The 27,699-nt window shown below is 39.6% G+C and overlaps 1 protein-coding gene and 1 pseudogene across 1 annotated transcript in view; one reads left to right on the top strand and one right to left on the bottom strand.

The window, feature by feature from the left end:
• LOC124619660 (centrosomal protein of 104 kDa) overlaps positions 1–27,699 on the bottom strand; it is a 445,308-nt gene that overhangs the window by 92,565 nt on the left and 325,044 nt on the right. The window lies entirely within an intron of this gene.
• Positions 10,400–10,517, top strand: LOC124620676 (annotated as a pseudogene).

Here is a 27,699-nt window from a genome sequence, read left to right as displayed (position 1 = left end):
CAAGGCTGGAAGTCAGAAATTCCTGGAAGGTTTGGAGGGGGTGATTTTGAGGAAGAGGAGGTGGGTCCCGCTGTGACGGAGGACGGAACTGTTCCAGGCAGGGTTCAATTTGGATAGTGTCTTGGGGAGTTGGATCATTAGGAGTAGGATTAGGATCATTTTTCTTCATGGCAAAGTGATATTTCCAGCAGAGAGTACGAGTGTAGGACAGTAAATCTTTGACGAGGGCTGTTTGGTTGAATCTGGGAGTGGGGCTGAAGGTGAGGCCTTTGGATAGGACAGAGGTTTTGGATTGGGAGAGAGGTTTGGAGGAAAGGTTAACTACTGAATTAGGGTGTTGTGGTTCCAGATTATGTTGATTGGAATTTTGAGGTTTTGGAGGGAGTGGAGCTGGAAGTGGGAGATTGAGTAGATGGGAGAGACTGGGTTTGTGTGCAGTGAGAGGATGTTGAGGTTTGCTGGAAAGGTTGTGAAGGGTGAGTGAGTTGCCTTTCCGGAGGTGGGAAACCAGGAGATTGGATAGTTTTTTAAGGTGGAGGGTGGCTTACTGTTCTAATTTGCAGTTGGCCTGTAGGACGATGCTCTGAACAGCTGGTGTGGATGTGGGAGAGGAAAGATTGAGGACTTTTATTAAGGATAGGAGTTGACGGGTGTGTTAATTGGCTGAGTTGATGTGTAGGTGAAGGATTAGGTGGGTGAGGGCAATGGATTGTTCAGTTTGGAACTGGTATAGTGTGCTTTAGTTGTATTAACATCCAGATGGGTTGAAGGCTATGTGTATATTAATCCTCTGCAGGTAATGTGTCATTGTGTTGCCAGTACATTTCTGTAATGGTGTTGTTGATTCCACTGAGTAGAATCTTGGGGCACTGACAGCCCATCTCCTTTCCCCATCCCCCTGCCCTGTACCTGGAACTTTTTGAAAGAAATTTTTGCCATTTGACAGTAGATTTGGATTCATTTATGGAACCACAGTTGCTGTCAGTACCTCATTGTCTTGACATCTGTCATAGTGTGTCACACATGTCTGTCTGCTGAGTTGCTGGGGGGAGGAAAATCTGTACATTTTTGGCCATAGATTTGGCAACACCTTTGGTACCAATGTATACCACTTTAAGCTGATTGATGGATGCAACTTTATTTCCCTGTTTTACCCAGAGGATCAATCAATGTCCTGTCACTCCATCCTTCGAGCATGTAGGGGTCTTGATACAGTGGCTTCAAAGCCTTACATAGTGGGCCCAGGTACATAAAGTTCTGTTTCGTTGCGCCTAGGTCTGTGAAACTGAATAGCTCCTTTGTTGTGGTAATAGGTGAATTTAAACCAAATTTCTTCCATCTTCTTATGGAGATTAACAATTTCTTTTAAAAATGAGAGTGGCTTATTTTTGTTGATTTTTAGTGTGCTTTTTATGGTTTTATGGTAACAAAAGAGTCATATCACCCACCATTTTTAACAGTTAACATTCATTACTTTTCTTTAAAAAATGAAATTTTGCTATCTAAATTATGTGTATTTCATACATTATTTCACTGACTATAAAAGTTGCCAACAGCCTAGCCATAGTTATACACCAGTTCCCATCAGATCAGCAAAGTTAAGCACTGTCAGGTTGGGCTAGCACTTGGATGGGTAACCATCCGGTCTGCTGAGTGCTGTTGGCAAACGGGGTGCACTCAGCCCTCGTGAGGCAAACTGAGGAGCTACTTGACTGAGAAGTTGCGGCTCCAGTCTCATAAACTGACATATGATCAGGAGAGTGGTATGTTGACCACATGCCCTTCCACATTTGCATACAAGGATGCCTATAGGCTGAGGATGACACAGCGGCCAGTCAGTGCAGTTGGGCCTTCCTATACTGTTAGGATGGAGTTTAGTTTTTTTAATAGTATGAAGTTAAAATTTTGGTGTCGGGTTTTATATTTGTAAGCACTTATTATAATTACTATGACAAGCTCTTTCCTGCACAAGAATGTCATGGATCTGAAAAAAACCCTGTCACTATCTCCAGATATTAAGTTGGAACCAATGACACAGTTTATGGGAGTCTTATCTAAAGATGATCCTCAAGATTCACTTTTTGAACAATCGCCTTTATTTTTTGCTTGAAAATTGGATGATGGCAGTGAGGAAAAAGGTGATTACTTCCATCAAGACTTCAGATGGTATCAGGGTCACTGCAATACCAATAAGCTGGGAGACTACTGTTTGTCACTTCACCAAGACCGACAATGAACAACTGGTCAGAGAGAAGACTATATATTAGATGATAAAAAGAAGAAAATAAACATTAGTTCTAATGGGAAAAATTAAATTATTTTCCATTCTAACTACATGCATTTTACCAATTTGCAGCAACACTAACCATGATAGAGAGAGAGAGAGAGAGAGAGAGAGAGAGAGAGAGAGAGAGAGAGAGAGAGAGAGAGAAAGAGAAAGTTGTGAGATACAACTATGGCACCTGTGTAATGAACATTGATGTTGTGTAGGTAGGCGTGAAAGACAGAAGGAATAACTCACTTGACAACTGCAGCGACCCATCATAGGTGAACTCTGCCAAAGGCACTTAACAGTCCTTCTAAAGCATACTGTGCAATCTCAGCATGCTAGCAGGAGGAAGGAAGATTAGAGTTTAATGTCCTGTTAATGATGAAATCATTAGATACAGGGTACAAGCTCAGACTGGGGAAGGCTATCAGCTGTGCTCTTTCAAAGGAACCATTGTGGCCTATCCCTAAAATGATTTAGGGAAATCGCTAAAAATTTAAATCTGGATGACTGCTCGGAGATTAGAACCAGTTTCCTCCTGAATACAAATTCATTGTCTTACCATTGTGCTATCTTGTTTGTTTGTAGCAGGACACGCTCATTGTAAAGACACTTCAGCTATCAAGATATTAGCAGTAAATTTTCAGAGTGTTCGGAATAAAGTTCCTGAATTTACTGCCCTCCAAGAAGTGTGTGGCGTGCAAATTATTCTCGGGACTGAGACCTGGCTGAACCCTGAGATAGAAAGTTCTGAAATATTTAGTGAGGATTGGAATGTGTATCAGAAAGACAGATTAGACACCATAGGAGGTGGTGTCTTCATTGCATTTGACAAAAATATTGTGTCTACTGAGGTCGAAGTAGACTGTGATTGCGAAGTTATCTGGACATATTTAACAGGGCTAGGGGAAATAAAGTTAACTGTTGGGTGTTATTACTGGCCACCAGGTTCCACCATGGCAGTTCTAGAATCATTCAAAGGGAGTCTACATTCTGAATCGCAGAAGTACCCGGATCATGCTATATTAGTCGGAGGTGACTTCAACCTACCTAGTATAGACTGGGATGTCTATGGATTCATTACAAGTGGTACAGACAAGCTGTCGAGTGAATTACTTTTGAACACATTATCCGAAAAATGTCTTGAGCAACTAAATCGACAGCCAACGGGTAATGGAAATATTTTAGATCTGGCAGCCACGAACAGACCAGACCTCATAGACGGTGTCACTGTTGGGACAGGGATTAGTGATCATGATGTTGTCATTACGACTATGGTTAAAAGTCGGTCAAGAAGGCTAGGAGAGTATTCTTACTAGAAAGAGCAGATAAGCAGTTGTTAGCATTTCACTTAGTAAATGAATTGACTTCATTTACTTCCAGTACGATGGACATGGAAAAATTATGGGCAAATTTTAAACACATTGTAAATCACGCATTGGAGAAGTATGTGCTGAAAAAGTGGGTTATGGATGGAAAAGACCCACCGTGGTTTAACAGCGCAATTCGGAGAATGCTCAGGAAGCAAAGACAGTTGCACTTGCGGTACAAGAAAGATTGGGAGAATGAGGACAGGCAAAATTTAGTAGAGATTCATGCTGCTGTAAAAAGAGCGATGCGTGAAGCATACAACCACTACCACTGTCATACCTTAGCAAAAGATCTTGCTGAAAACCCAAGGAAATTCTGGTTTTACGTAAAATCGGTAAACGGGTTGAACGCTTCCATCCAGTCGCTCACTGATCAGTCTGGCCTGGCAACGGAAGACAGCAAAACGAAAGCTGAAATTTTAAATTTAGCATTTGAGAAATCTTTCACGCAGGAGGATCGTACAAACATACTGCCGTTTGAGTCTCGTACAGATTACCGTATGGAGGACATAGTGACAGACATCCCTGGGGTTGTGAAGCAGCTGAATGAGCTGAAAATAAATAAATTGCCAGGTCCTGATGGGATTCCAATTCGGTTTTACAGAGCGTACTCTACTGCATTGGCTCCTTACTTAGCTTGCATTTATCGCGAATCTCTTGCCCAACGTAAAGTCCTGAGCAACTGGAAAAAAGAACAGTTGACGCCTGTATATAATAATGGTAAAAGGACGGATCTTCAACATTACAGACCAATATCCTTAACACTGGTTTGTTGCAGGATTCTCGAACATATTCTCAGTTCGAATATAATGAATTTCCTTGAGACAGAGAAGTTGCTGTCCATGCATCTGCACAGCTTTAGAAAGCATCGCTCCTGCGAAATACAACTTGCCCTTTTTTCACATGATATCTTGCGAACCACGGATGAAGGGTATCAGACGGATGCCATATTACTTGACTTCTGGAAAGCGTTTGACTTGGTGCCCCACTACAGACCCCTAACTAAGGTACAAGCATATGGGATTGGTTCCCAAATATGTGAGTGGCTTGAAGACTTCTTAAGTAAGAGAACCTAGTACATTGTCCTCGATGGTGAGTGTTCATTGGAGGTGAGGGTATCATCTGGAGTGCCCCAGGGAAGTGTGGTAGGTCTGCTGTTGTTTTCTATCTACATAAATGATCTTTTGGATAGGGTGGATAGCAATGTGCGGCTGTTTGCTGATGATGCTGTGGTGTACAGGAAGGTGTCGTCGTTGAGTGACTGTAGGAGGATACAAGATTACTTGGACAGGATTTGTGATTGGTGTAAAGAATGGCAGCTAACTCTAAATATAGATAAATGTAAATTAATGTAGATGAATAGGAAAACGACTCCCATAATGTTTCAATACTCTATTAGTAGTGTAGTGCTTGACACAGTCATGTCGATTAAATATTTGGGCGTAACATTGCAGAACGATATGAAGTGGGACAAGCATGTAAAGGCAGTTGTGGGGAAGGCGGATAGTCATCTTCGGTTCATTGGTAGAATTTTGGGAAGATGTGGTTCATCTGTAAAGGAGGCCGCTTATAAAACACTAATACGACCTATTCTTGAGTATTGCTCGAGCATTTGGGATCCCTATCAGGTCGGATTGAGGGAGGACATAGAAGCAATTCAGAGGCGTGCTGCTAGATTTGTTACTGGTAGGTTTGATCATCATGCGAGTGTTACAGAAATGCTTCAAGAAGTCGGATGAGAGTCTTTGGAGGAAAGGAGGAGTTCTTTTCGTGAATTGCTACTGAGGAAATTTAGAGAACCAGCATTTGAGGCTGACTGCAGTACAATTTTACTGCTGCCAACATATATTTCGCGGAAAGACCGCAAAGATAAGATAAGGGAGATTAGGGCTCGTACAGAGGCATATAGGCAGTCATTTTTCCCTCATTCTGTTTGGGAGTGGAACAGGGAGAGAAGATGCTAGTTGTGATACCAGGTACCCCCTGCCACGCATCGTATGGTGGATTGCGGAGCAACCGATGAAGAAGTGAAGAAGAAGTGTGTTCACACAAGACTTGGTCGTGAGTAACATGATTGCGACTTCCAGTGAATGGGGAAGGCTTTCAACCATGTCATTAGAAGCTATATGATATGTTGTTATTCTCGTGCATGGTATACTACTGTTTCCCATCAGCAATCTTAATTAGTTGTCACTTGTTCCAGGCAGCTAAAGTGTGCTGTCCAACTGAAAGTATGGGCTACTCTCTCCATTGTTTGAAATCCTCGTGGTAAAATTTCTGGTCACCCCTTGAATCAGTCGTTTCCTGTAAAGCAGTAGTAGAAGTTGTTAGAAGCAGGTAGCTGGCCAATCATATTCACATTGCAGTTATGCTAGACTTGTGTCAGGATAATAAAGGTTTTGAGTGTAACAATGTTTTCAGTTCCACTGATGTATTGCATGTTGGTTGCAAGCTGAGTAATAAAATTGTAATGATTGTGTTGAATGCTGTGTTGTTTGAAGAGGGCCACTGCAAAGACCGTTGAAATGTGTGCTTTAATAATGGATTGAGTGTCAAAACGATGGGGCCTAATGTCCAAAAGGAATTTATTCAAATGGAAACTCATGGTGGAAGCCTTTGCACTTATATCAGTGTGCAGTTGCTCCAGAGTTCTGTAAATAGAAGTGTCAGCAGTCGGCACTGTGTGGATATGATGAAGATGTGGCCTTCGACCATAAATCTGGAGTTTTTACGGCCTTCTAGGTAGCCATCAGTTCTGTATAAAACACTGGCTTCTGTCTGACTTTTTAACTAAAAGGCCCAAGGGCTGCCAGGTTGCATTGATGTGCTACTGAAGAACTGCACCTATGACAGATGACATGGGTTGAAGCACAAGAAAAGATCACAAAACAGGCTCTCTGGTTAGATGTTTGAGTGAAACAATCTGTGTACAGTTTGTCTAATTCAAATGGATGATATTGTGGTCAACGTAAGGCCACAACAATGTAAAAAAGTCAAAAAGAAGCATCAAGAACTTAGAAAACTCTCTCTCTCCAGTGACAACTCCAGATTGGGCAAAGATGAGAGTGTCATGGAAAATGATGTATAGAACTCCACTTCATCCTCAACAGTGGAGGCATTAATGCTGTTACTACTAAAGCTTCTACTCTATAGATGAATATGTTAACAGGGCCAGTTAGACCAGCCTGTTAGATTTTAGTTTTGACAGCATTTGGTCACAACAGTCAAGATTAGGTATTTTGTTTATGATAAATTAATTTAAAGTGTGTAACTATGTTTCATTATGACAATGTATTAATTCTGTAAATATTAGCAGTTCCAGTTTACTGTAATATATTCATCTATTTTGGCGATCTGACAAATGACCAGGGTAGTGAGTATTGTATTCAAATTTTTTATGTTATACTTTCTGATATGTTCCACACCCATTGGACTCATCTCATTTTTGGGTCTATGGAATGAAATCTAAATCTAATCAATGAATTACTGCTTGCTGTAAATGTGCAATGTGTGATTAGCACTTGCTGAATGCCATAAATGTAACAACAAAAATAACAAATGTAGTATGGATCCATTGTAGCACAATAATATAGTGAACAGGAATAATAATTCAATATTGCGGAGCTGATTTGATTCAGGATATGCGTGAACTTACATAGCCCATGATGTGTGTTACACCTTATATGTGACACCATGGTCAAGGATTTTCAAGGAACAATCTAAATGTAGCCATGATGCAGTGCATGGCCAAGTTTATTTCATATCAGTACCACCAAGTTTGTCTCAAATCAAATCAAATTTTTACTATCCCATAACATGCCTCACATAATCAAAGATTGTGACATAGGTGGCTTGTCAATTTTAAGACTGACATACAGACTAATAAACTAATCTAAGGTGACAATACATATGTACAGGGTTATTACAAATGATTGAAGCGATTTCACAGCTCTACAATAACTTTATTATTTGAGATATTTTCACAATGCTTTGCACACACATACAAAAACTCAAAAAGTTTTTTTAGGCATTCACAAATGTTCGATATGTGCCCCTTTAGTGATTCGGCAGACATCAAGCCGATAATCAAGTTCCTCCCACACTCGGAGCAGCATGTCCCCATCAATGAGTTCGAAAGCATCGTTGATGCAAGCTCGCAGTTCTGGCACGTTTCTTGGTAGAGGAGGTTTAAACACTGAATGTTTCACATAACCCCACAGAAAGAAATTGCATGGCGTTAAGTCGGGAGAGCGTGGAGGCCATGACATGAATTGCTGATCATGATCTCCACCACGCCTGATCCATCGGTTTTCCAATCTCCTGTTTAAGAAATGCCGAACATCATGATGGAAGTGCGGTGGAGCACCATCCTGTTGAAAGATGAAGTCGGCGCTGTCGGTCTCCAGTTGTGGCATGAGCCAATTTTCCAGCATGTCCAGATACACGTGTCCTGTAACCTTTTTTTTGCAGAAGAAAAAGGGGCCGTAAACTTTAAACCGTGAGATTGCACAAAACACGTTAACTTTTGGTGAATTGCGAATTTCCTGCACGAATGCATGAGGATTCTCTACCGCCCAGATTCGCACATTGTGTCTGTTCACTTCACCATTAAGAAAAAATGTTGCTTCATCACTGAAAACAAGTTTCGCACTGAACGCATCCCCTTCCATGAGCTGTTGCAACCGCGCCAAAAATTCAAAGCGTTTGACTTTGTCATCGGGTGTCAGGGCTTGTAGCAATTGTAAATGGTGAGGCTTCTGCTTTAGCCTTTTCCGTAAGATTTTCCAAACCGACGGCTGTGGTAAGTTTAGCTCCCTGCTTGCTTTATTCATCGACTTCCGCGGACTACACGTGAAACTTGCCCGCACGCATTCAACCGTTTCTTCGCTCACTGCAGGCCGACCCGTTGATTTCCCCTTACAGAGGCATCCAGAAGCTTTAAACTGCGCATACCATCGCCGAATGGAGTTAGCAGTTGGTGGATCTTTGTTGAACTTCGTCCTGAAGTGTAATTGCACTGTTGTGACTGACTGATGTCAGTGCATTTGAAGCACGACATATGCTTTCTCGGCTCCTGTCGCCATTTTGTCTCACTGCGCTCTGGCGGCAGAAACCTGAAGTGCGGCTTCAGCCGAACAAAACTTTATGAGTTTTTCTATGTATCTGTAGTGTGTCATGACCATATGTCAATGAATGGAGCTACAGTGAATTTATGAAATCGCTTCAATCATTTGTGATAGCCCTGTATTACTTTACATGGTTAGCACTTTTTTTTTTTTTTTAAATCTGTGGTTATAATATACTATGGTGTTACTTTTTAGAGAGATACTATATTACATGGTCATCATTCAAGAAATCTTCTACACTACAGTATCATTTACTTTTAAAACAGTTTTTCACGCCTCCTTGAGTATTTTATGGATCTGGATCACTTTTCTCCTAACAGATTTTATTTACAAATTTCGTGCCCATGTAGTGTGGAGTTTTTTCATACAGGCTGAGTCTATGGATAGGTAGCATGTAATGTACCCTACGTCTAGTCTCATACTGATGCAGAAAGCAGTTATCCTCAAAAAGTTGTGGGTTTTTGCGAAGTTTTATTTCAAATTGTAATTTTTTACCCATGCCTCCACTTCCCTAAGTGTCTGCTCAATACGGCCGATTAGTCTCCATTGGTTTTACAGCAGACTATCGCTGTTGAATCATCTGCACCATGGATGGCATCTGACTCAACTTGAAATGGCATATCATTGATGTAACACAAAAATAATAGTGGCCCTAATATTGAGCCTTGTGGGACACCTAATTGTATGTGTTTCCAGCCAAAAAGGAATTTCTTGGCACTAAAATAAGTACTCTTTGTTTTCTGTTTGGCAAGTATAAAATGACATACAATTAAGAAAGTTTTCTTGAAAACCATAGCTAGTCAGTTTTTGAAGCCGATCATGGTTTAAAGCGTCAAAAGCTTTGGTAAGACTGCAAAAGATGCCTGATACACACATTCTATTATCAAGACAATTGCTAACTTTTGTGACCAATTAATTTATCACATGGGTTGTGCTGCAGTCTTTCCTGAAACTGTACTGATTATGTAAAATAATATAGTGGGGTGAATTATAATTTTCTATCTGGTCATATGCAGCTCTTTCAAATATTTTTGGAAAAAAAAAAATGCTAACCATGAGATGTGCCTATGTTTCCTGTTTCGCCTTGTTTGCCTTTTCATAAATTGGCAGAACTGCAGCATATTTTAACTCTGGAAAACATCCCTCTTTGCAAGACTAGTTGATTATGACAAAAAGTAGATGTGCAATACTATGAAGTACTGATTTTATTATTCTAGTGGACACCTCATCCCAATCCACTGAATTTAAATTTTTCAGGGACATTACAATTTTAATGACATTAGAGCTTGAAGCAGGTGAAAATTTAAAACTCGAGTAATTTCTCACTGCCATACTAGGAACTGTACTTGGTGATGAGCAGTCACCAATATTGTTAAAACTAATGAAGGATTCATATATGGCACTGGGATCTGTAACTGTCCTACAATTCATCATTAGTTTAGATTGCATTTTCTCTCCAATTTGCTGCCAACCTCACTTCTTATATCAGATCAAACATCTTTGCATTTGTTTTTGCATTTAAAATGAATGTATTGTTTGCAGTACACTTTGCTAGTTTAACTACATGTCAAATTTTTTGTATATGCTTACATATTTAAGAAATTCAGGATTTCAATAATCTTTTGCTTGCATATGCCAATGGCCTTGCCACTGTGGTAATGCCGGTTCCCTTCAGATCATCGAAGTTAAGCACTGTCGGGCTGGGCTAGCACTTGGGTGGGTGACCATCCGGTCTGCCGAGCGCCGTTGGCAAGCATGTTGCACTCAGCCCTTGTGAGGCAAACTGACATATGGCCGGCAGAGCTGTGTGCTGACCACATGCCCTTTCATATCCACATCCAGTGACGCCTGTGGACTGAGGTTCGGGCGGAGTTAAGTTTTATTTTTTGCTTCCATATGCAATTTTTCTCTTCTTAATGCTAGACACTCTAATTCCTTTTGTTACCCATGATCTACGTTTGTGAGACCTAGACCATATTGTTACAAAAGTGAACATTCATTGAATATGCTCATGAATTTGGCTGAGAAGTTATTGTAATTGTCATCTGTTGAAGTGAGTTTGTTCACTGACCATATGGTGAGGCTTAGTTTTTTAATAAATATGTCCACATTTTCTTGGCTTTAGTTCTTACATCTATTTGTTGTGCCATTTAAATTTAATTTTGATAATGATACAGATTTCATGCATTATTTTGTCAACAGATCGATTCAAGTGTTGCTCACGTGTTGTGAAACTAGCTTTTTCATAACTGTTGACATCAAGAAGTCTTACATTTTTAAACTTTGAACACAAGTGTTTTATTTTTTAATTTGTTCATCAAATTCCACTATTTAGGCAAGAGCAGTTCACCAGATCAAACCTCATAGGTATGTTGTTGTTGTGGTCTTCAGTCCTGAGACTGGTTCGATGCAGTACTTACGGGAGGCGCGAACGATGTCTTCAAAAATGAAACATTGAGTGCAACGCGCGATCTTAAACAGTGTCTGAGGAACCTCACTCACACTAACGTAATACTTGTCAATATTCCGCAACGCTATGATCTTGTAAGATGGTCATGTGTTAACAGGGAAATAGAAAGTGCCAACAGTTAGTTTGCAAAAATCTGCAAACATTTTAAAAACGTGAAATGCGTTGATATAAGCAGTATTGGACGTAGATTCCACACGCAACACGGACTTCACCTGAATGGCTTGGGGAAAGAATATCTGACAAGCCTGATAACCAGGGTAATAAAAAACCACCAAAACAAATTCAAAACCAAAACGATAATTGCATTGCCATCGCCTGACTCCATTATGAAAACACTTCAAAAAAATTCATTAGAAACTTCATCAGCAGCAGCAAAACATGTAAAAAAAGACCAAATTTTAACAGAAAGAACAGTGGACATCGATTTCAACAACAAAAGAACTACTGTTCCTCATCAGCCAAGTATTATTTTAGAAGAAAATAACAAAAACGAGAAGACTCCAAGTTCACAAGGAAACACAGCAGTAGTGGTAGAACCAACACTTGAAGTGTCAGAAACAGCACCACCATCAACAACAACAAATAGAAGGCTGTTGGACAGAAGAAATGCTGAGCCTCCTTCTCATCTCAACGATTTTTTATGTGTGGGCCCGAAGAAAAAGAAGGGACAACAGTAGGTAGTGTCAGGTGTCTCCTCTCTCCTGTCTCAAGGCAGACTCCAATGGATTCTCAGTCAGGTAACAGCACTAATAGAATGAAAAAGCAAGAGGAAGGCATCTCTTTCTTTCATCAAAATATAAGGGGCCTCTTAAACAAAATAGATCAACTCCTTATTAACATTAGTGAAAAGGACAGTATAAATAATGCCCAGATTTTGTGCTTAACTGAGCGCCATGTTACTGATAAATGTGCCTTGCCATCCATAGCAAGTTATACTTTAGTAACATACTACTGTAGGGAAAGTAAAGATAAAGGTGGAGTAGCAATTTATGTTAAGGATAGTGTAGCATACAAAGCTATAGATATTAAGAAATATTGTGTGGAACAACAATTTGAGGCATGTGCCGCAGAAATAACAACTAAATTCTATCCAATAATAGTGTTGGCTGTCTACAGGGCTCCTTCAGGTGACATAAAAACTTTTCTGCATTCAATGGAACTCCTTCTGTCATGGTTACTTTCAAAAGCGAAGGATATTGTAGTATTAGGTGATTTTAATATAAACTTTTTGACAGAAAATAAGAATAAAATAGACTTTGAGATTGTGATGACCTTACTCAATCTGACTTCAGTAATAAATTTCCCAACAAGAATTACATCCGAGTGCCAAACTATGATAGAAAACGTTTTTTTAGATGTAAATAGACATCAGAATTATATTGTCAGGCAGGTTATAAGTGGGCTTTCAGATCATGATGGACAAATTCTCACTATTTATGACGTTAATCTGTTCAAAAAAGAATTTCCTCGATGGAAAGTCATAAGAGTAATTAATGAAAAGGCGAAAGGAACTTTCAACCACAGGTTGCAGCAAATGGATTGGTCTTTAGTATATAGCCATGATGATGTTGATACTAAATTTAACTGTTTTATAAATGAATTCTGTTCTCTCTTTGAAGAAATATTTCCCAAGAAATGGGTCAGAAACAGTGCTTCCAATTCTGTAAGCAAGCCTTGGATTACAAAAGGTATAAAACAGTCATGTAAAACCAAAAGGGAAACTTATGCTGCAATACGATTCTGTAAAGATGTAGAAAAATGGGAACACTATAGAATATACTGTAAAATTTTGAAGAAACTAATACAGAAATCAAAAGCCCTTTATTATGAGAAGAAAATAGATAATTCTAATAATAAAATAAAAGCAATTTGGAGCATTGTAAAAAAAGAAACAGGAAGAGATGCAACAAGTAAAGAAGATATAAATAATATCAGATATGAAGGTATCCTAGTAGATAACCCCAAAAGGGTGGCTGAGATTTTTAATAAACACTTCCTATCAGTATCTCAACAGATTGGTTGCAAGCCCGATGTTGATGAAGCTGTAACTCTTTGTCAAGCTGTATATTCTAACACAATTTCAGAAATGCACCTTAATCCTGTAACTGTAGAAGAAATTCAAAAAATCATCATGTCTCTAAAAAGTACGAATTCTGCAGGGGTTGATAATATATCTAGTAATTTATTGAAATATTCTTGTGTGTGGATAAGGGACATTCTCTGTCATATTTTCAATGCTTCCCTTCAGAAAGGTGTTGTTCCCAGTAGACTTAAGTATGCCATTGTGAAGCCCCTGTACAAAAAGGAGGATAAAGCTGAACTAACTAACTATCGACCTATCTCTTTGCTGACAGCTTTCTCCAAAATTCTAGAAAAGCTAATACATGTAAGAATTACTGATCATCTCATGAAGAATGGAGTTCTCAGCAAAAGCCAGTTTGGCTTTCAAAAGGGCCGTTCAACAGAAGGCGCAGTCTACGCACTTGCAAATGAAGTTCTAGAAACCCTTAATGAAAAAATGCTAGCACTTGGTGTCTTCTGCGATTTATCCAAAGCGTTTGACTGTGTTGATCACCAGATTCTCTTGCAAAAAGCAAAATTAGTAGGAATAAGTGGTGTTGCAGGCAATTGGCTACAGTCGTACCTCCAAGACAGAAAACAAAAAGTTGTGTTGAATAGCTCGGGTGGAGTATGTGACACTTCCTCAGATTCTGAATGGAGTTCCATTATATGTGGAGTGCCCCAGGGCTCAATTCTTGGGCCACTATTATTCCTGATTTTTATAAATGATCTACCATCATGTACAAGCCTGCCGTGTAAATTTACATTATTTGCTGATGATACCACAATTTTTATGAGCAGTAGAACAGACAACAATCTTGAGGAACTCAGTAATCACATACTCTCAGATATGGTTAATTGGTTCAAGGTGAATGGTCTCTCATTAAATTCCAGTAAGACCAGCTTTATTCAATTCTGTACAAAAACAGAACAAGAGAGAGAGATAAGTGTGACATGTGGTAATCAACCAATAGTCAGAATGGAAACAACAAAATTTCTTGGAGTGCACATTGACAAGAAAATGAACTGGTCTTCACATATTATTGATCTCTGTAAGAGGCTTAGCTCTGCTACCTATGCTTTACGGGTTGTCACTACATGTGTTGAACCTAACACTGCAAAAGTGGCCTATTATGGCTATTTTCATTGTCTCATTGAGTACGGAATTATTTTTTGGGGCAACCAGCCATTAGCAAGGAAAGTGTTCATTGCACAGAAGCGAGCTTTAAGAATTATATGTAGATTGCGCCCAAGAGACTCTTGTAGAAATAGTTTTCGTAATCTTAAAATATACACAACTACATGCCAATATATTTTTTCTCTCATGTGTTTTGTTTGTAAAAATATAGATATATTTCAACCAAATAGTAATTATCATGAGCATAACACATGGAGGAAGAATGATATACACAGTGAACTCAGAAATTTGAGCTTGGCACAAAAGGGTGTCCATTACACTGGAGCAAAACTCTTCAATGCTCTTCCTCCCGAAATAAAGACAAAGATTCATAACAATAGCGAGTTTAAGAAAGCACTAAAAATATTTCTGCTAGAAAAAGCTTTTTACAGTCTAGATGAATTTGTAACTAAATAAATTGTAATATTTTAATATTATATAATACAAGTTGACATAATGCCACTATGAATTTTATTTAACCTGAGATCTGTATCTGTGTGTGCTCCATATCTGTTTTCTGTAGTGTTTTAATAATTCTAAGAAAATATGTATTTTCTTTTTCTATATTGCTGCCCAAAGAATTTACTGTATAAGTTTTTATATAATTATGTACTCAAATTTCTGTATATGCTATAAGATTATCAGACTGTATTAGTAAAAAACTGACTCGTTCCACGTCCTTGTGTATTCAACACAGTTGACCTATGGAACACGAAATAAATCAAATCAAATCAAATCAAATCTCCATGCTACTCCACCCTGTGCAAGCTTCTTCATCTCCCAGTACTTGCTGCATCCTACATCCTTCTGAATCTGTTTAGTGTATTCATCTCTTGGTCTCCATCTACGATTTTTACCCTCCACGCTGCCCTCCAGTACTAAATTGGTGATCCCTTGATGCCTCAGAACATGTCCTACCAACCGATCCCTTCTTCTGGTCAAGTTGTGCCACAAACTCCTCTTCTCCCCAATTCTATTCAATACCTCCTTATTAGTTATGTGATCTACCCATCTAATCTTCAGCATTCTTCTGTAGCACTACATTTCGAAAGTTTCTATTCTCTTCTTGTCTAAACTATTTATTGTCCATGTTTCACTTCCATATATGGCTACACTCCATACAAATACTTTCAGAAACGACTTCCTGACACTTAAATCTATACTCGATGTTAACAAATTTCTCTTCTTCAGAAACGCTTTCCTTGCCATAACCAGTCTACATTTTATTTCCTCTCTACTTCAACCATCATTGGTATATTCGTCACTATAATGTTTGTAGCTGATAGCAACTGCAAGATAATTACCAATTTTTGATCCTGCTATGAGAAGAACACAGTCACTCTTAGTAGAAATGCCCCATTCTTTATCACCACTGCTAATAATGTTTTCGAATGTTGCTCCAGGCTTAACAAAAGGTGAGACACTCATGTTTTCTTTTGTAGTGTCTGATAAAAAGTTTGAAGCATTGCGTGCATGGCTGTCTCTGAATATTTTGACTTTTATTCCATCCTGAATTTGTTTTTGTGTTGCTGCAGACTTATTCTTTGCAGATTTCATATCAGTTTTTTATGGTCCATTTTTCCACGGGATTTTAAGCACAGCAGTGATGTCTTCTACATCTTCAGAGGCAAGGTTTTTATTGGTTACATAGTGAATATGTGTAGAATGTTTTTTCTTGTCTATTATTGTTAGACAGTCTTTTTTTAAGTTTTCCCTTCCTACCATTTTAGATGTAGCATATTTCTTGGTTAAATGGGAGCTAAAGGTTTCGAAACACTTATTTTCATTCACTTTTAAACTGTTCCCCAGTATTTTGCATCTGTGTTTTAAAGTAGCACATTTCATCTGTAATGCTTCAATATCACTTTGCACATGTTTATTTACTGAATGCTTTTCTCTGATAATTTTTATACACTTTTTTCATGTTTCGGTACATAGGGATCACTTGACTACGAGTAGTCCACAGTTACCAGTTTTATGTTTATTTTGCAACAGTTTTCATGAAACCACCATTTACAACATTTCTTAACTTTCATCCCACATAACTTACAGTTACCACCACTTTTTAATTCACTTTTATCGGAGCAATTTACACCTACTGGTCTGGTCGGTGCCATCTTTACCATTTAGACCTCTGTATTTTCATACGGCAGAAGGCAAAATGACTAGTGTCGATTTCTGCTATCTAATTCTCATTACACTACATATTAAAAACAATGAATACAGTTGAACTGTCACACATTTATCATCAGATTATTTTCTGTGTTTACCTAACAGGTTATTCAGGCTTTTCTTCCAAAGGTTCATTGATGTTCTCTGTTGCACTTTCATACAGTCTGCACTGACCTATTATGGTCTTAAAAATGTGTGTCTGATTCTGTTCAATGTTGCTGTCATGTTTACCTGATAAATAACGCAAACTCTGGAACAGTACTCCAGAACTGATCACTCCAGTGTCTTGCATACAATTTCCTTTACTGAAGAATCACACTTTTCAGAACCATTCCAACAAATTCAAGTCTTCTACCAGCTTTCCCTACTGATATTACTTGTTCATTGTACTTCATCTTGCTGGTACCAAAAAACAAACTTATGTACTGAATGGATTGACTTAAGGTATTTGCTATACCCACAAAGAGACAAAACTTCAACATGAAAAACAGACAGCTATGGTTCATACATTTGTAGACCGGTGGGTTAGTTCCAAAATTCAGAAGAAAGTGCTGCTTTAATGACAGCTAAAAGGTCTGTGAAAAACCGCCCAGACGGGTGTACACATTAACATGCTGCTTCTAGCACATGGGGAGGCAAGTCTGCTGGGATCAAATCTGCCTTGCGGATTAACAATGAGGCCTGGTGGGATGGCCAGCCTGAATGTCATATTTAGGCAGTCTCTCACATGTTGTTGTTGTGGTCTTCAGTACAGAGACTAGTTTGATGCAGCTCTCCATGCTACTCTATCCTGTGCAAGCTTCTTCATCTCCAAGTACCTACTGCAACCTGTAGGGTGTATTTATCTCTTGGTCTTCCTCAAAGATTTTTTACCCTCCACACTTCCCTCCAATACTCAATTGGTGACCCCTTGATGCCTCAGAACATGTCCTACTAACCGATCTCTTCTTCTAGTCGAGTTGTGTCACAAATTCCTCTTCTCCCCAATTCTATTCAGTACCTTCTCATTAGTTACATGGTCTACCCATCTGATCTTCAGCATTCTTCTGAAGCACCACTTTTAGAAAGCTTCTATTCTCTTCTTGTCTAAACTATTTATTGTCCATTTCACTTCCATGGCTACACTCCATACAAATACAAGTACTTTTAGAAAAGACTTCCTGACACTTAAATCTATACTCAGTGTTAACAAATTGCTCTTTTTCGGAAACACTTTCCTTGCCATTGCGAATCTACATTTTATATCCTCTCTACTTTAACCATCATCAGTTATTTTGCTCCCTAAACAGCAAAACTCAGCTACTACTTTAAGTGTCTCATTTCCTAATCTAATTCCCTCAGCATCATTTGATTTAATTTGACTACATTCCATTATACTCGTTTTCCTTTGTCATGTTCATCTTATATCCTCCTTTCAAGACACTTATCCTCCTTTCAAGACATTCTCCATTCCGTTCAACTGCTGTTGCAGGTCCTTTACTGTCTCTTGACAGAATTACACAATCATCAGCAAACCTCAAAGTTTTTATTTCTTCTCCATGGACTTTAATTCCCACTCCAAATTTTTATTTTGTTTCCTTTACTGCATGCCTAATGTGCAGATTGAATAATATTGGAGATAGGCTACAACCCTGTCTCACTCCCTTCCCACCCACTGCTTCCCTTTCATGCCCCTCGACTTTATAACTGTCATCTGGTTTCTGTACAAATTGTAAACATCCTTTCACTACCTGTATTTGATCCCTGCCACCTTCAGAATTTGAAAGAGAGTATTCCAGTCAAAACTGTCAAAAGCTTTCTCTAACTCTACAAATGTTAGAGATGTAGGTTTTGATTTTCCTTAATCTATCTACTAAGATAAGTCATAGCGTCAGTATCGCCTCACGTGTTCCAACTGTTGTGACTCGCTGATCATTCAAAGTGCCGCTGCTCAATTGCGTGCGTCCTCTACGTGCGGCGCTGTCTGCCAGCCATGCAGCAGCTGCGCCACCTAAGCGGCCAGCCAGGAAGCGGCCGTTAGACTTGGACTCAGTGCTCATTCGAATGTTACCGTGTTCACATGTATTGCTTGTCAAGTTGCCCTGTGACTTATATGTGTTGTGTCGTTTTGAAATATATGCGTTCAACTTGATGTTATAACACCAACATTTCTACAGAATCTAAACTGATCTTCCCCAAGATCAGCTTCTACCAGTTTTTCCATTCATCTGTAAAAGAATTTGTCTTAGTATTTTACAGCCGTGACTTATTAAACTTACAGTTTGGTAATTTTCACACCTGTTGACACCTGCTTTCTTTGGGATTGGAATTATTATATTCTTCTTGAAGTCTGAGAGTATTTCGCCTGTCTCGTACATCTTGCTCACCTGATGGTAGAGTTTGTCAGGGGTGGCTCTCCCAAAGCTATCAGTAGTTCTAATGGCATGTTGTCTACTCCTGGGGCCTTGTTTCGACTCAGGTTTTTAAGTGCTCTATCAAGTTCTTCACGCAGTATCATATCTCCCATTTCATCTTCATCTACGTCCTCTTGCACTTCCATAATATTGCCCTCAAGTACATTGCTCTTGTGTAGACCCTCTATACACTCCTTCCACCTTTCTGCTTTCCCTTCTTTGTTTATAACTGGTTTTCCATCTGATCTCTTGATATTCATACAAGTGGTTCTCTTTTTCTTCACAGGTCTCCTGTAGGCAGTATCCATCTTACCCCTAGTGATATATGCCTCTACATCCTTACATTTATCCTCTAGCCATCCCTGTTTAGCCATTTTGCACTTCCTGTTGATCTCATTTTTTAGACGTTTGTATTCCTTTTTGCCTGCTTCATTTACTGCATTTTCATATTTTGTCCTGTCATCAACTAAAATCAATCTCTCTTCTGTTATCCAAGGATTTCTACAAAACCTCTTCTTTTTACCTACTTGATCCTCTGCTGCCGTCACTGTTTCATCTCTCAAAGCTTCCCATTCATCTTTTGTTGTATTTCTTTCCCCTGTTCTTGTCAATCATTCCCTAATGCTCTTTCAGAAACTCTCTACAACCTCAGGTTCTATCTTTATCCAGATCCCATCTCCATAAATTCCCACCTTTTTGCAGTTTCTTCAGTTTTAACCTACAGTTCACAAGCAATAGATTGTGGTCAGAATCCACATCTGCCCCTGCAAATGTCTTACAATTTAAAATTGGTTCCTAAATCTCTGTCTTACCATTATGTAATCTATCTGAAACCTTCAAATGTCTCCAGGCCTCTTCCACATATACAACCTTCTTTCATGATTCTTAAACCAATTGTTAGCTATGATTAAGCTATTCTCTGTGCAAAATTCTACCAGGCAGCTTCCTCTTTCATTCCTTACCCCTCTTCCATATTCACCTACTACTTTTCCTTCTCTTTGTTTTCCTACCATAAAATTCCAGTCCGCCATGACTATTAAATTTTTGTCTCCCTTCACTATCTGAATAATTTCTTTTATCTCGTCATACATTTCTTCAATCTCTTCAGCATCTGCAGATCTAGTTGGCATACAAGCTTGTAGTACTGTGGTAGGCGTGGGCTTTATGTCTATCTTGGCTGCAACAATGTGTTCACTATGCTAGTAGCTTTTCCACACTCCTACTTTTCTTATTCATTGTTAAACCTACTCTTGCATTACCCCTGTTTGATTTTGTATTTATAACCCTGTATTTACCTGACCAGAAGTCTTGTTCCTCCTGCTACCGCACTTTATTAATTCCCACTATATCTAACTTTAGCCTTCCCTTTTTAAATTTTCTAAGCTACCTGCCCAATTAAGGGATCTGACCTTCCATGCTCCAATCCGTAGAATGCCAGTTTTGATTCTCCTGATAACGACACCCTCATGAGTACTCACTGCCCAGAGATCTGAATGGCAGACTATTTTACCTCCGGAATATTTTACCTAAGAAGATACCACCATCATTTAACCATATAGTAAAGCTGCATGCCCCCAGGAGAAATTATGGCTATGGTTTCCCCTTGCTTTCAGCTGTTCACAGTACCAGCATAGCAAGGCCGTTTTGGTTAATGTTACAAGGCCAGATCAGTCAATCATCCAGACTGTTGCCCCTGTAACTACTGAAAAGGCTGCTGCTTCCTTCAGGAATCACACATTTGTCTGGCCTCTCAACAGATACTCCACCATTGTGGTTGCACCTACTGTATGGCTTTCTGTATCGCTGAGGCATGCAAGCCTCCCCACCAACGGCAATGTCCATGGTTCATGGAGGGGGGGCTCCCACATATACCTCTGTAAATACTGAGCTGATACCCATGTCCTGCCTTAGACACAATCTACACAAACATTCAGAAAACGTTCTGACACTTCAGCATGAGAGTTACTCTACATGGGGCACACTGATTCCTTCCTAGTGAGGAAGGTGGTGTCAGGAGGGGCATATGGTCACCAAATGTCACTAACATTTCTAAAACTGATATAACAATTCTGACCCAATAGAGAAACCGGAACAGGTGAAGAAGAAGAAGAAGAAGAAGAAGAAGAAGAAGAAGAAGAATCTGTCTGTGAAAAACTGAAACACACTTAAAACTGAAAATGTGAATGTAGTAATTGAAAACTGAGTTGTAACCTCAAAACATGAATAACACAGTATGTTGCAGTGCATATATAGTCTATATCCCCTCCCTATTTATCTATTCCATTCACAGGTGGTATATGTGAAGAAAGATTATGGTTACCTCCTTATGCATTTCCAAATTCCTCTAAAATTCAACAGTCTAACAATTGTGCTGCACCATCCACACCAAAAACTGGGAAGCAGGTTCAGCATAGCAGACATCAGTTTCTTATACCCTTTATGAGATATATAACAATGACTACTCTGGTATCCATATGATCACCTGGTATCATAAAGGTGCCTGATGATGACGTGATGCAATTGAAATCGACTGCAATAAAATTAAAGAGTTACAAATAGAGCTGAAGGTGCCAAACCTACTACACAACGATTGTTTTAGTTTGGTGCGGTCTCCGTTTATGTGACTACCGGTATATCTTGTTCAGTACGCTAATGAGAAAGTATCGACTTTTTAAACATCTAAATACATCGAAATACTGATCATACTGGCATACCATGTTAATATGAGGCGCATTCAATAACTAATGCAACACACTTTTTCTGAAAGCAGATTGGGCTTATTCAGGATCTCAACACACCATATACCCCAATCTTTTGATGACAAAACCTTATTTTTCAACATAACTCTGTTATTTGTGAGGCCTTAGGTTACCTTAGTGGGAGTACCTGTCTAAGCCTGCTTGGTACTACTCTACTGGTCAACAAAGGAGCCAACATCTTCCCACTTCAATGACCTCCCTGTTATCCATGTATTGCTTCCTGTAGAGTACATCTCTCATTGGTCCAAAGAGATGGAAGTCGTAAAGTGCAATATCCTGGCTGTAGGGTGAATGAGGAAGAACAGGACAATGAAGTTTTGTGAGCTCCTCTCAGGTGCACGAAATGTGTGAGGCCTTGTGTTGTCATGGGGAAGGAGAAGTGTGTTTGCATTTTTGTGGTGACAAACTGCTAAGTTGTTTCTTCAATTTCATGAGGGTAGCACAGTACACTTCAGAGTTGATTGTTGCACCATGAGGAAGGACATCAAACAGAATAACCCCTTCAGGGTCCCAGATGATAGTCGCCATGACTTTACAAGCTGAGAGTGTGGCTTTGAACTTTTTCTTCAGAGAACAGGTGGTGTGGTGCTACTCCACAGATTGCCATTTTGTTTCTGATTTGAAGTGATGAACCCATGTTTCATAGCCCATGATGATGTATGACCATCAGTGACAGAGCACCTCGAGTTCCTACTGCTAATAAGGCGAGTACACTGTTCATTTGTTATATATCTTTAAGAGCTTCAACAGGAGTGACTTATTTTCAGTTACCTGTGTAGTTACTAGTTATTTTTGTAATTTCTTACATGTTTGAATGCTAACTAGGCACAGCCTTTTATTTTAATAACAGTGTAGTGCACAGTACCGCCATTGCTATCACCCCTTGTATTGACCCTCGTAACCTATAGGTTTTTGTCTGTTTTGATTAGTGCCGCTCAGTGTTGGTTAGACCATCAATGAGAGAGCAACTGGAGTTCCTGGTGCTAATAAGCTGAGCACACTGTTCGTTTGTTACATATTTTTATGAGCTTCAAACAGAAGCGACTTCAGTAATCGATAGGAACAGTGTACAGATGCAGACTGAGTTGGTGACCCTTAGCTCACAGCTCCAGGATGTGTTGGCTTCCGTCACACAGCTTGAGGTTGCTGTCAAGGGGCATCACTTTAGGGGTCCGACACGGGGATGCGAGGGACATCAAGCAAATCCCAAGTGTCCCCCGATTGATTCACTGCTGTGGCTGCAGGTACTGCCTGCCCGGAGGTTGACCCCTCATCTGTAGCCGAGAGGGAGATCATTCCAAAGTCTGGCAGGCAGTGAAAGACTTTCCGAGAGGTTGATTATAGGGTCTCCTCATTTCATTGGATGAACAGCTTGTCAAAGTCTCTAAGCCAGTTGCAGTTGTCCACCCTGTTCCAGAGGAAGCTTCTCAGCCCGCAAGATCTGGGCTTTCACAGATGGTGGGTTTGTTGGTAGTTGGGAGCTCCAACGCACACTGAGGGAAAGAATGCCAGTGTCCAGTGTGCTCTCCATGTGCATACCGGGGGGGGGGGGGGGGGGGGGGGGGGAGTCACTCTGGATGTGGAAAGGGTGCTTCCGGATGCCATGAAGTGAATGAAGTGTACAAGGTGCAGCCAATTGCAGGAGGTGACTCAGGTCAGTACCAATGACGTCTGTCACTTTGGATTGGAGGAGATTCTCTCTGGTTTGGGGCGGCTAGCAGAAATGGTAAAGACTGTCAGACCTGCTTGCGAGATTAAGGTGGAGCTCACCACTTACAGCATCATCGACAGATCCAACTGTGGTCGTTTGGTGCAGAGACAAGTGGAGGGTCTGAATCAGAGACTCAGGTGGTTCTGTGACCGTGTAGGCTGCAGATTCCTTGACTTGCGCCATAAGGGTGGTTGGGTTTCGGGTTCCACTGAATAGATCAGGTGTCCACAATAAGCAGGAGGCGGCTACACAGATAGCATGGGCTGTGTGGCGTGGACTGGGCGGTTTTTTAGGTTAGAAGGTCTCGGGAAAACACAAGAAGGGCTTCAGTCACAATGGGTGCAGGCTGAACACAGGAAGGACGTAGATACAGGAACCATTGATATAACAGTTGTAAATTGTCGTAGCTGTGTTGGGAAAGTACCACAGCTCCAAGCGCTAATAGAAAGCATTGATGCTCAAATCGTTATAGGCACTGAAAGCCGGATATAAGCTCTGCCGAAATTTTTGCGAATAATCTAACGGTGTTTCGAAAGGATAGCCTAAACACGGTTGGCGGTGGCGCGTTTGTTGCTGTCAGAAGCAGTTTAACTTTTCGCGAAATTGAAGTAGATACTTCCTGTGAGTTAGTATGGGCAGAGGTCATTCTTGGCAACCGGAATGAAATAATAACTGGATCCTTTTACCGACCTCCCAATTCATTTGATACAGTTGCTGAAAGGTTCAAAGAAAACAGGAGTTTGATTTCAAACACGTACTGGACTCATGCGATAATAGTTGGTGGTGACTTTAATTTACCCTCCATGTGTTGGCGAAAATACATGTTCAATTCCGGAGGTACGCATAAAATATCATAAGAAATTGTGCTAAACGCATTCTCTGAAAATTATTTCGAGCAGTTAGTTCATGAGCTCACGCGAATAGTAAACGGTTGTGAAAACACACTTGCCCTCTTAGCAACAAATAATCCTGATTTAATAACGAGCGTCAAAACCGATTCAGCGAGATTGAATATTGTAATTCCCAAATCCTCGAAAAATATACCTATTCAAAAAAGCAGATAAAACTTCACTTGACGCCTTCCTGAGAGACAATCCCCTCATTCCAAATTAATAATGTAAGTGCAGACCAGATGTGGCTTACATTCAAAGAAATAATATCGGCAGCAATTGATAGATTTATACCGAAAAAATTAACAAACGGCGGAGCTGATCCTCCTTGGTACACAAAACGGGTTAGAACAGTGTTGCAGAAACAACAAAATAAACATGCCAAATTTAAACAGACGAAAAATCCCAAAGATTGACGATCTTTTATAGAAGCCCGAAATTTAGCGCGGACTTCAGTGCGAGATGCGTACAACAGTTTCCACAAATAAACTTTGTCTCGAAACCTGGCAGAAAATCCAAAGGGATTCTGGTCGTATGTGAAGTATGTTGGCGGCAAGAAACAATCAATGCCTTCTCTGCGAGATAGCAATGGAGATACTATCGATGACAGTGCTGCCAAAGTAGAGTTACTAAACACAGCCTTCCGAAATGCCTTCACAAAAGAAGGCGAAGTAAATATTCAAGAATTCGAATCGAGAACAGCTGCCAACATGAGCAGCGTAGAAGTAAATATCCTCGGAGTAGTGAAGCAACTTAAATCACTTAATAAAAGCAAGTCTTCTGGTCCAGACTGTATACCAATTACGTTCCTTTCGGAGTATGTTGATGCATTAGCTTCGTACTTAACAATCATATATGACCGTTCGCTCAACGAAAGATCCGTACCTAAAGACTGGAAAGTTGCACAGGTCACACCAATATTCAAGAAAGGTAGTAGGAGTAATCCACTAAATTACAGGCCCATATCGTTAACGTCGATAAGTAGCAGGATTTTGGAACATATATTGTGTTCGAACATTATGAATTACCTCGAAGAAAACGATCTATTGACACACAGTCAACATGGGTTTAGAAAACATCGTTCATGTGAAACACAACTAGCTATTTATTCTCATGAAGTATGGAGTACTATTGACAATGGATTTCAGATCGATTCCGTATTTCTGGATTTCCAGAAAGCCTTTGACACGGTACCACCCAAGCGGCTCGTAGTGAAATTGTGTGCTTATGGAATATCGTCTCAGGTATGTGACTGGATTTGTGATTTCCTGTCAGAGAGGTCACAGTTCGTAGTAACTGACGGAAAATCATAGAGTAAAACAGAAGTGATTTCTGGCAAGTGTTACAGGCCCCTTTCTTTTCCTTATCTATATAAACGATTTGGGAGACAATGTGAGCAGCCGTCATCGGTTGTTTGCAGACGACGCTGTCATTTATCGACTAATAAAGTCATCAGAAGATCAAAACAAACTGCAAAACGATTTAGAAAAGATATCTGAATGGTGCGAAAAGTGGCTGTTGACCCTAAATAACGAAAAGTGTGAGGTCATCCACATGACTGCTAAAAGGAACTCTTTAAACTTCGGTTACACAATAAATCAGTCTAATCTAAAAACCTTAAATTCAACTAAATACCTAGGTATTTCAATTACAAACAACTTAAATTGAAAGGAACACATAGAAAATGTTGTGGGGAAGGCTAACAAAAGACTGCGTTTTATTGGCAGGGGACTTAGAAAATGTAACAGACCTACTAAGGAGACTGCCTACACTACACTTGTTCGTCCTGTTTTAGAATACTGTTGTGCGGTGTGGGATCCTTACCAGATAGAGCTGATGAAGTACATCGAAAAAGTTCAAAGAAAGGCAGCACGTTTTGAATTATCGCGAAATATGGGAAAGAGTGTCACAGAAATGATACAGGATTTGGGTTGGACATCATTAAAAGAAAGGCATTTTTCGTTGTGACAGAATCTTCTCACGAATTTCCAATCACCAACTGTCTCATCCGAATGCTAAAATATTTTGTTGACACCGACCTACATTGGGAGGAACGATCACCACATTAAAATAAGGTAAGTCAGAGCTCGTAGAGAAAGATATAGGTGTTCATTCTATCTATGCACTGTACAAGATTGGAATAATAGAGAACTGTAAAGGTTGTTAGATTAAATCTCTGGGAAGCACTTAATGTGATTTGCAGAGTATCCTTGTAGATGTAGATGTAGACAACTCTATGCTTGGAACGCACCCCTGTTGCAGACGCCATTTTGGAGCTACGTGTAGCGCCTCCACCTATAGGAACTCGCCTGAAGCGAGATTGTTCCATGATGTCCCACAAATAATTCTTCATTTTTTCATCCAAAATTGGCCGTTGTTGTATTACTTATTGAGCGTCCCTCATCTTTGGTTGATTCTGTTGATGTGACTATTTCGCGTTCAGCATTCTGGTGAGAAAGTAAAGAAAGTATTCACTTTGAACATCTAAAAACGTTGAATTACTGGTCATACTGACATCTGCTGTTAACACAAACGTTTACAGAATAGCTAGCTGTAGATTAGAAGTTGTGCAAGATAAACATTTGCGCATTGGCTCCAGCCATCGAACTCCCCCTACCCTACTGTGCAGTAACATGTACAACAGAAACCACACAACTACCAGTGACCCCTCCTCTACCTCAACGTTTTTGCTGGTATGGGTGGAGTTGTTTCGTGTGCACTAGAGATGGGCAGAACCAAGAACTTCAAGGAATCGAGAACTGTTCTTGAGAACCCAAAAGGAATCGAATATATGTCCAAGAACCAAGAAGTGTCAAGGGGAGTGCAGATTTGTTATTCAAAAGCATGTGCTTGTACTACAGTTAAAAAATATGTTTGAACACTAATATCAGCCGTTTTCATTTATTTTATTTATTTATTTATTTATTTCTTGTTCCATAGATCCAGTTAGTGAGTCAATCACAAGGATATGGAACGTGTCCAATTGTACAGGTTTCAATTTAAACTTACAATAAATACAAGGGCATTTCAATGGCAAATTGTACATAGTTTAAGTAAGACATACTATAAATACAGTAACAGATACAATGTCAGCTAGATAACGTAACTACCATTTGACAGAAAAAGGAGTTTCAAATAAAGGTTAAAGATAAGAGCTCAAAGTTAAATCAGATATTAGGCCTACAAGAGTAAATACATGTACAGCCAATCTGTTGTTACAAAAAGTGTGCTAATGCCCAAATGCACAATAAAATCAATTGAACTACTTCTAGACATAATACGTTTAGTGATGGTATACATT

The sequence above is a fragment of the Schistocerca americana genome, chromosome 6 (genome assembly GCF_021461395.2).
Source record: "Schistocerca americana isolate TAMUIC-IGC-003095 chromosome 6, iqSchAmer2.1, whole genome shotgun sequence".
NCBI classification, from domain to species: domain Eukaryota; kingdom Metazoa; phylum Arthropoda; class Insecta; order Orthoptera; family Acrididae; genus Schistocerca; species Schistocerca americana.
This window is presented reverse-complemented; position numbering and strand designations above follow the sequence as displayed.